The sequence below is a fragment of the Corvus kubaryi genome, unplaced genomic scaffold, assembly GCF_017639235.1.
Source record: "Corvus kubaryi isolate FWS band 111438036 unplaced genomic scaffold, C.kubaryi_AGA036_p1.0 37272, whole genome shotgun sequence".
Taxonomy (NCBI): domain Eukaryota; kingdom Metazoa; phylum Chordata; class Aves; order Passeriformes; family Corvidae; genus Corvus; species Corvus kubaryi.
In genome coordinates, this window is record NW_024581084.1 from 1,908,305 (window position 1) to 1,917,371 (window position 9,067).

The 9,067-nt window shown below is 56.2% G+C and overlaps 1 protein-coding gene across 2 annotated transcripts in view; it reads right to left on the reverse strand.

The window, feature by feature from the left end:
• Positions 1–965: 965 nt before the first annotated feature.
• The window catches only part of SLC39A11 (solute carrier family 39 member 11), a 124,172-nt gene continuing 116,070 nt past the window's right edge, over positions 966–9,067 (reverse strand). For both annotated transcript variants that reach the window (XM_042025519.1, XM_042025518.1), the window contains exon 15: positions 966–1,740. The gene's annotated coding sequence lies outside the window, so the exon portion shown is untranslated. The remainder of the gene's footprint in view (positions 1,741–9,067) is intronic.

Below are 9,067 nucleotides of genomic sequence, written 5' to 3' on the forward strand. Positions count from 1 at the left end.
TGCATTTGGGAAAGCAAACTCATAAATCCCCCGGATTTCTCCGTGCTCCCAGCCCGTGTTTCCCGGGAGGAAGGACAGGCTGCTTTTCCTGCTGCTCACCAGGTAAATACAGGCCCAGTCCCACCCTTCCCCGGCCGTGTTTGCTCGGAGCACAGGGACGCCAAAGGCAAGCGGCCTTTGAGGGAAATATCCCTTAGGAACCCCAGAAATGCCATATCCGAGCACTGGCACCCCCCAGTCGATCCCTGGGTCTGTCCCTGGAGCGGGGCCTGCAGCTGAAAGCAGCCCCGGTGCCAATCAATGGATCCACGCAGGATTCCAGGATTGACCCTGCAGCTCCCGGGCAGGGAATTCTGCTGGGAAAGGATGGGAGCAGGGGCTCGGTGCTCTTTTCTAATGGACAAGGTGGGGATCAATCCCAGCTTGGACTCAGTCTTGGAGATCTTTTCCAACCTCAATGATTCTGGGAGAAACTTCCTGTCACCCTGGCTGCTCCCAAATAATTCCACTGAATCCATGCTCATGAGGCCGCTGTGCTTTTTATGTGTCAGGACACCTTTTTTTGGTTAAATAATGTTCTAAATCTTAAAAAAATAATGATCCCAGAAGGATATTTCCACTACATAAATATCCCTTTTATGTTCTACTTCCACACAGCACCTCACGGTGCTCACAGGGGAGGAGGGAACAGAGTCCAGGGACAATTAACAACGGGATTTAAGGGGGAAAAATTTGCATCTCAGCAGCTTTTGGAGCGGGAGGGATGGCAGGGATGGCAGTGGTGGTTAAAGGCTGGAAAGGGGAAAGGACAGGGGAGAACATTCCTGCAAAATAAAGGTGATAAACTCCTGGGCCAGCTTTGTTAGGACAGAAGTTCCTCAAGGTTTCCTGGACAATCCAAGACATCCCCAAAATCCCCTGGAAGTGTGGCTGAGCCAAGGCAAAGGGAAAACAACATCCAGCACTCACGGAGCCAGTGGGGTTTATTAAATGCAATTTAATTGTCTCTGAGGGTGACGCTCCCCCCGTTGTGACATTCCCCTCGCTGGGGTCTGGCTTCCCCCCATTCCTGCTCCTGCTTCCCAGTCCCAGCTGGGCTGGGATCCATGTGGGATGTTCCAGGTGTGGCAGAAGGACCCTCCCAGCACAGCTGGCAGACAGTTTGAAACCCCAGCATCACCAGCTCAGCTCCTGCTCTTCCAAAGGCTCCAGCTCCCACCACGGGATCCACCGCAGCTCCAGCGTCCTCAGGAAACACCCAAACCCCCAAAAGCAGCAAAAAAAGAGCGGAGGCGTAAAAAAAAAGACCAAAAAAAATCCACTGGAAACGGGACAAGCGCTTGGTCCTTCCCGGAGAAAAGCACTGAGCTCCTGTTTGAGCCAAGAGCTCCTCAGCATCCATCCATCGCCAGGATCCAAAAGGATAATTCCCAAAGCCCAGCTGAGAGCAGCTCATTAAGTCCTTCCAGTTCCGCGCGGGAGGATCTCAGCTCCTGGAGGAATCCCCTGGGAGGGGGCTGTGGAGCCCCAGCAGTGTCCTGGAGGAGCGGGCACGGAGCTGGTTTTGGTGGTGGGCGCTGAGGGGAGAGCCTCTCACAGCCCTGATGTTCCATCGCTGCCCAGGCCGAGCTGCTGGTCCCCGCTGTCCATGTGTCCAGCTGCAGTGTCCGTCCTCGGGAGCTGCTCCTGGGTGTCCTGGCTGTCCCCTCTGTCCCTCACCCCGAGCCTTCAGCACGGACCCTGCGAAGAAAAAACACGGCGTGAATGGAAGGGCCGGGCTGGGGTGGAGCAGAGGGTGAGTGATTCTTCCTCGGCACCAAACCCAATGTTTGGAGTGATGTGGGAAAGAGGAGAGGGAGCAGCAGCCCCGAGGCCTCCCCTGAAAGCCCCTTTGGCACCAGAGTTCACCCCACTGCTGAGGATCCCCTTCAGCTCTGGAGGATGGGGCTGGGTAACACCAGGACACGAGCGGAACATCTGGAAGCTCTTAAAGGGTTTCATTTTTTAACACTTTCACAAGAGGCAGGGACAGCGCTCTGCACGCTGGGAGACGCTGCACTCGCTGCAGGCAGAGGATTTGCAGCTGGGGTGCAGCAGCATCCCCTGCCTCTCGGGCATCACAGAGCTCTGCAGGACACCGACCCCAAATTCCCAGGCTCTGGGGACCACGGCACAGAAGGATCTGGGATGAGCAGGAGCTCAAACATCGGTGGTGGCAGTCCAGAGGCACCTCACAAGCAATCACTGGGGTTTGCAAGGCTCTAATCCCAAATTCCCAGGTTCTGGGCATCACTGCACAGCGGGATCCGGGACAGGCAGGGAGCTCAAACATTGGTGGTGACACTCCAGAAGCACCCAGCGCGCCCTAAGAAGGTCCAGAGGCACCTCATGAGCGTCACTGGGGTTTGCAGGGCACCGACCCCAAATTCCCAGGCTCTGGGGACCTGCGCACAGCGGGATCCGGGACAGGCAGGGATGGTGGTGACATCCCAGAGGCACCCAGATGAGAACACCCCGGGGGTCCAACCCCACCGCTGGCAGTTCACATCCCCTCAGGGGGCCACGAAGGTCCCCCAAAACCCTCGGGGTGAAGCTGCGAGCGTCCCCAGCCCTGCGCGGGAGCGCCGGGTGCAGCCAGCCCCGGTTTGCTCAGGGCGGGTCCGCTCCGCGCCGCGTTTGAAGGCGCCGCGGCCGGGAGCGATCAGAGGCGCGCGCGGGCGATAGCGCGGCCCCGGGCGCAGGCTCTGATCTGTTATCTGCTATCTGCTATCTGTTATCTCGGGCCGGGCAGTGCCGCGGCGCGGGTTTGAACGCGGGGTGACACCCGCGGATCAAAGGCGCTTCCTGCTGCCCCCAGCCCCGAGGAGCCTTTGGGCAGCGCGGGATGAGGCCGGAGCTCCGCGGGGATGGAGGCACCGGGGGCAGGAGCGATGCGTGCAGCCCCGGGGACTGCTGCGGGATGTCCCCTGCCCGTGCTGGGGCCAGCAGCACGTCCTGAATGGGTGAATCCCGTTCGGTGCCGTGGGGGTGCCCCAGTTTAACCCGCAGGACAGAGCCCCTTGCTTTCTCCCAGAGACATCCCCACGGACACCACCCAGCCCCCCAAAAAATCCTAAAAAACCCCACTCCTCCCCCCCCCCCCCACTGCAGCCCCCCAGCGCTGAACCCTCACAGCCAGCCAGATTTCAGGTGCAGTTGATTTTTTTCCCGTTGCCTCCCACACTCCCCATGAGGGATCATCTGCTTCCCTGTGCCCCGGCCCACTCCAGCCCGGAGCAGCACAGCCGGGCCACACACTGCGAGCCACCAGCGTCTGCTGGACAGCAGCCCCGGTGTTTTCGTCCTCTCCACAACATCCCGGGAGAGCAGGGATGGAACAAGGGCTCAGCAGCATCCCGGGAAGAGGAGAGGATCCATCCCGAGCCAACAGAGGAGGAGGAGCTGAGCCTGCAGCAGAACGAGGATGACCTGCACATTTTGAGGTGGGGATCTGCCTCCTGCCCTCCCCAAACCCGCGTTCTCCAGCAGCAGAGCAAAGCACAGGAATAAAACGGGAATTCTGGCTGCGGAGGGTGGGAGCATCCACAGACAGTGAGAGCACGAACTGTGTGGGCAGCAAAGCCAAACAGGAAAGGATCCAAGGGGCAGGGATGGGATTCTGGCAGCTTCCACCTCCCTGCTGCTCCCTCTCCCGGGTGTCCCTCCCTCAGACCCCTGGCCCTGCTCAGGCATGCCCCAATTCCGCTTTTACTGTCGGAATTCTTCCCATCCAAAGGGCTGGATTTTCAAAAATGCAGCCCGAGAGCCACAGCCCGATGCAGGAACCGGTCCCAGCACAGCTGCCGCAGCACCTCGTGCCCTGGCCTTGGACACTTCCAGGGATGGGGCAGCCACAGCTTCTCTGGGCAGGGCCGGGGGTTCCTGCGAGACCTCAGTGCTGTGCCGGGCTTGGAGCAGCTGCCTCGCTCCAGGAGGATCTAAACTGGCCAGGAAGGATCACCCTGGCTCGGGGCAGCCCCTGCCACAGCCACAGCTGCCCTGAGCCTTCTCCTTCAGCCCCAGCTCAGCCGAGCTCCCAGAGCCCCAGTCCCGAGCGATTATCCCAAAGCCTGCCAAAACCCCAGCCAGCCTCGGCGGGGTGTCACCGCAGCTCCCGGGCCAGAGGAGTGGTTTGTTCCCAGGCCGCCCTTCCTGGGAAGGTGTTAATGAATAACCGTGGCCCAGACAGGCGCTGGCAGCTCCGTGAGTCACCGAGCGGCCCGGCACAGCCGGCTCTGACTCACCGACACCCCGGCCCTGCCACCAAACACCCGGCCCGAGCCCCCCGGGGCACTGGGGATGGCAGTGCTGGGCTCTGGGGGTCAGACGGGATGAGACTCCCCCAAACCCTGGCTCTGTAACCCCAGCACAGCCCGCGGTGGTGGAGAGCTCGCCCTGAGATTGACACCAGGAAAACCTCAGAGGGTTGAGGTGCAGCAGGACCTGCAGGAAGGGCCCCCGGACACCACAGCAGCACCCAGAGATCTGGAAGGGGGTGGCTGTGAGGGCCAACACGCCCTGGCTGCATCCCAAGGGATGGTCCAGGGGTGATCCAGGGATGCAGGGGCCACAGGTGGGTCCTGGCAGTGGCTCATTCCCAGAGGGACGCACTCCTAGCGCGGCATCCGCTGCTCCCAAAGCATCACTCCCACCTCCGTCTGCAGCTTCCTCCTCAAATTCCAGCTCTGACCAACCCCCCAAACCCAAGCACAGGTGGAAGCCTAAAAATAGAACTTCTCACCCCCCCCAGCCGCACCCTGAGGACTTTCTCGTTCACACACTCCAACCTGTTCTGCCTCCCACTCTTTCGAGCAATTTTCCCCCTCCCTCCCCGCAGGAAAAGGCCACCCTAGTTCTTGAACGCCGTGTGTCACCTGGGGCTGGGCGAGGAATGAGGAAAGTCCCATTCTCCTTCATTTTTGCAGCAGGGTGATCAGCACGGGGTGACACCAGGCTGGGCCAGCCCACAATGCCCCAGGTTTTGGGAAGCCTCTGGCACCCGCTGACAGTTCTGGGTCATTTATCAGAAGTGTCCCCACGGTGACAAAGCCCTGCCAGGCTGAGGGATGGGCCTGAGCCGTGCAGAGACAGTCCCTGAGCAGGAGCTCTGCTTGTTTCCCAGCATTTCTGCTTTTCCTGCTGGAAGTCCGGAGCCCCTCGCTGTGGGCAGGCAGGAGCTGAGCAGCTCCCCTCGGGTTCTGCCAGCAGCAGGAGCTCCTGGTGATCCATGTGATCCGTGTGATCCCTGGATCTTCCAAAGGAGCTGGAGGGCTCTTCCCCCTCCTCACCAACAGGGAGATCTCCATCTGCTGCCTGGAGGCAGAGCAGGGGTGCTCTGAGGCGCCTCCTGCATCCACAGAGGTGAGCAGGGACTGGATCCCCAGGATAAAAGGGATTACAGGGGGCACCCTCCTCATTCCCACACTCTCTCCCATCCCAGTGCAGAATAAACTGCTCACAGGACGGGAAAAGCGCTGCAAAGCCTCCATGGTTGTCCCAAAGAGAGGATGGGTTTGGCCGTGCATCCCACAGGATCCCATCCCAGGGATCGGCTCCGCTCCCCACGGCCTGGGGATGTCCCAAATCCTCACATCTGGGTCTAAAAGGTGTTCTCCGGAAAGCTTTGGCTCAGGGGGTGACACCACACAAGGGTGCAAAAGCTACCCTGGAGTCCTGCCCTGTCCCCACCCGCTGCCCTCAGAGATGGGAGGGAGGGAAGCAGGAAAACCCGTCCGGCTGCACTTTTACTCCTGAGCAGATTTCCAGCCCAGGGATTACCAATTTCAGCGGTGTTTCTTCCTGTGCTGACCCTAAGCTGATTAATTCTCCGTGCCCTCCCCTTCTCCGCTCTCTCCCTTCCTTCTTTCCATGGAAAAGGAGGGGATGAAACCCGGTGGAATGTGCCAAGGCAGAGCCGGATGCAGCGCGAGCGGAGCAGAGGGAGATGCTCCCCCAGCCTGATGGGATCCTGCCACCCTATGGAGCTTCAAACCACCACGATCCTTATCTCCTTATCCCAAAGGATCTGATATCCCTGAGGGAAGGGAGAAATTCCCTGTCCCCGATCCCAGTGGGTCATGGTGAGGCCCAGCAGCACCAGCATCGCTCTCCCAGAGAAATGGAAACTCTTGGTCCCGGAGACGCTGGTGGGACTCATCCAAGAGCAGCCAAACCTGCCCTGGCACGATCCAGCCGTGCTTCCCGAGGGCTGGAATCTCCTTTTCCAAGAGCCATCGCTCCCCGTGAGGCCCGGGACGCTCCGGGGTTTGCTCCTGAAGGGAGGAATTGCGGAGACTCAGGATTGGGGGATGCAAGAACCGCAACCCTTGGGGAGCCTCCGGGGCACCTCCATCCCAATCCCCAGAGAATTCCCAAAACACAGAGCCAAGCCAGGTGTGCCAGAGCACCTCTCCCACCCCGACATGGCAGGAAAGCCGGGAACACACCCTTCCCTATAAAAAGAGAATGATACAGCGGGAAATCAGCCCAGCAAAACCCTGCTGAATGCCCCCACGGACCTCAGCCTGATCCAGAGGCAAAATTCCCTCTGAGCTGGGGTCAGGATTAGGGGATGGGGAAGGGTGGGAGAATTCAGCGACTCACCCGGAATTTGGTGTTTGGAGGGGAGTGGGTTTGGGGCTCTTTGTCCCTTTTGGGTGCCTGAAGCTGGAGAGTGACACCAAAAACCCTTCAGGGGCATCGAGCAGGGCAGGGTTTGGGGCCCAGCCTCGCTGTGAGGCCGAAATGTGGGGGAGTTAAAATGATTCCTTTTGAATAACTCCCCTTTGAGTGGAGCAGCAAACCAGGATAAAACACGGATAAAATATGCATAAAACAAGGATAAAACACAGATAAAACATGGAGAAAACACGGATAGAATATGGCTAAAACAAAGATAAAATATGGATAAAACATGCATGAAACACAGATAAAACACAGATAAAACATGGGTAAAACATGGATAAAACATGGATAAATTATGGATAAAACATGGATAAATTATGGATAAAACACAGATAAAACAGGGATAAAACACAGATAAAATATGGATAAAACATGGATAAAACACAGATAAAACATGGATAAAACAGATAAAATGGATAAACATGGATAAAATGGATAAAACAGATAAAATATGGATAAAACATGCATGAAACAGATAAAACACGGATAAAGTATGGATAAAACACAGATAAAATATGGATAAAACACAGATAAAGCATGGGTAAAAAATGGATAAAACATGGATAAAACACGTAAAATATGGATAAAACACGGATAAAACATGGATAAAACACGGATAAAACACAGATAAAATATGGATAGAACACGGATAAAATATGGATAAAACATGGATAAAACCAGATAAAACACATAAAACATGGATAAAACACAGGTAAAATATGGATAAAACACGGATAAAACACAGATAAAATATGGATAAAATACAGATAAAGCATGGGTAAAAAATGAATAAAACATGGCTAAAACCCAGGTAAAATATGAATAAAACCCAGATAAAACCCAGATAAAACACATAAAACATGGATAAAACCCAGATAAAACACGGATAAAATATGGATAAAACACGGATAAAACACATAAAACATGGATAAAACACAGATAAAACACAGACAAAGCACGGGTAAAAAATGAATAAAACATGGCTAAAACCCGGGTAAAATATGGATAAAACCCAGGTAAAACACATAAAACATGGATAAAACACGGATAAAACATGGATAAAACACGGATAAAACATGGATAAAACATGGATAAAACAATCCAGTCTTGCAGCGTCCAAGCCAAGGACACGCGGCCGAAGGAATTAAACACCCCTCAAACACACAACCCAAACCCACCCTCATCGCAAAGGAATTGGGGAAAAGCCTTCATCCCACCTGGATCCCCGTTCCAAGCTCTCCTCACTCCCTCCTGAGCTCAGCCTAAAGCCCCCAGTGACCACGGGCGTGGATTCCCCACCTCTCACCCTGCAGGGAGCCGAGGGAAAAGCGCAAGAAAAAGGGCTTTGTTTCCGTTCACATTTGTCCGAAGTGGGTTACAGCAAGTTCTCCAAAAATAATTTTCATGGATTGCAGGGAAAAAAGGAGGTTTTGTTCCACACCCCCTCGCACTGATCCCTCTGGAAGTGAAATTCATCCGTGCGTGGCCGTGTTTGGGCTGGCAGGGCGTGGGGACACCGCGTGCGATCCCCCACAGCTCATCCCAACATCCATTGGGATCAGACAGCGTGGGATTCCCGGGATCAGAATTCATCCCTGGGATGGGGAAGGGTCACGGGGTGGGTTTGGTGACCCCCAAAAGTCCCACAGGGCCGTTCCCAGCGGGAGGGGAAGCCATGCAGTGACCCCACGGGGCTTAGGTGGGATATTAGGAAAAACTTCCCTGGGAAGGTGGAACAGAATTCCCAGAGCAGCTGTGGCTGCCCCTGGATCCCTGGAAATGTCCCAGCCCAGCGTTTCCTAGAATTTATCGGGAATTTTTTGGAGCTGTTGCTGGCTGAGAAACGCCAACGGGTTGAAACCTAAACTGGACGCAGGAATATAAAAATGTAGGTCAGGAAAAAAAGCCCCCGAGTGAAAAGCTCCTTGTTCCTCCCTGCGCCGCCTCCCGGGCGCTGCCGTCCCGGGGGGAAAAGCTTGGGAAGGGCTCACAGGGATGAGCATCTGGAAAAGGGCTCAGACCTCGGGGCTTTACGGGCCAGAGCAGCCATTCCTGCAGTGCCGCGGCCGGAGGGCACGCTCAGCCACGGGCACACACTGGCCTTGTGGCATTTCCAAGGATTTCCCGGTTATTCCAGGGATTCCGCGCTTCAGTTTAAGGCACAGGCTGTGCAGAGCCGTTAACGCCTGCTCCCATCATCCTGGCTCCCGTCATCCTGGGATCGCTCCCACCCATCCCGGCGTTTCCGACGTGCCCTGGGGCACAGCAAGGAGGGGAAAACCGAAAGGCAGCGATTTCCCCACACAGTCCCGATTTCCCCACACAATCCCAATTTCCCCACACA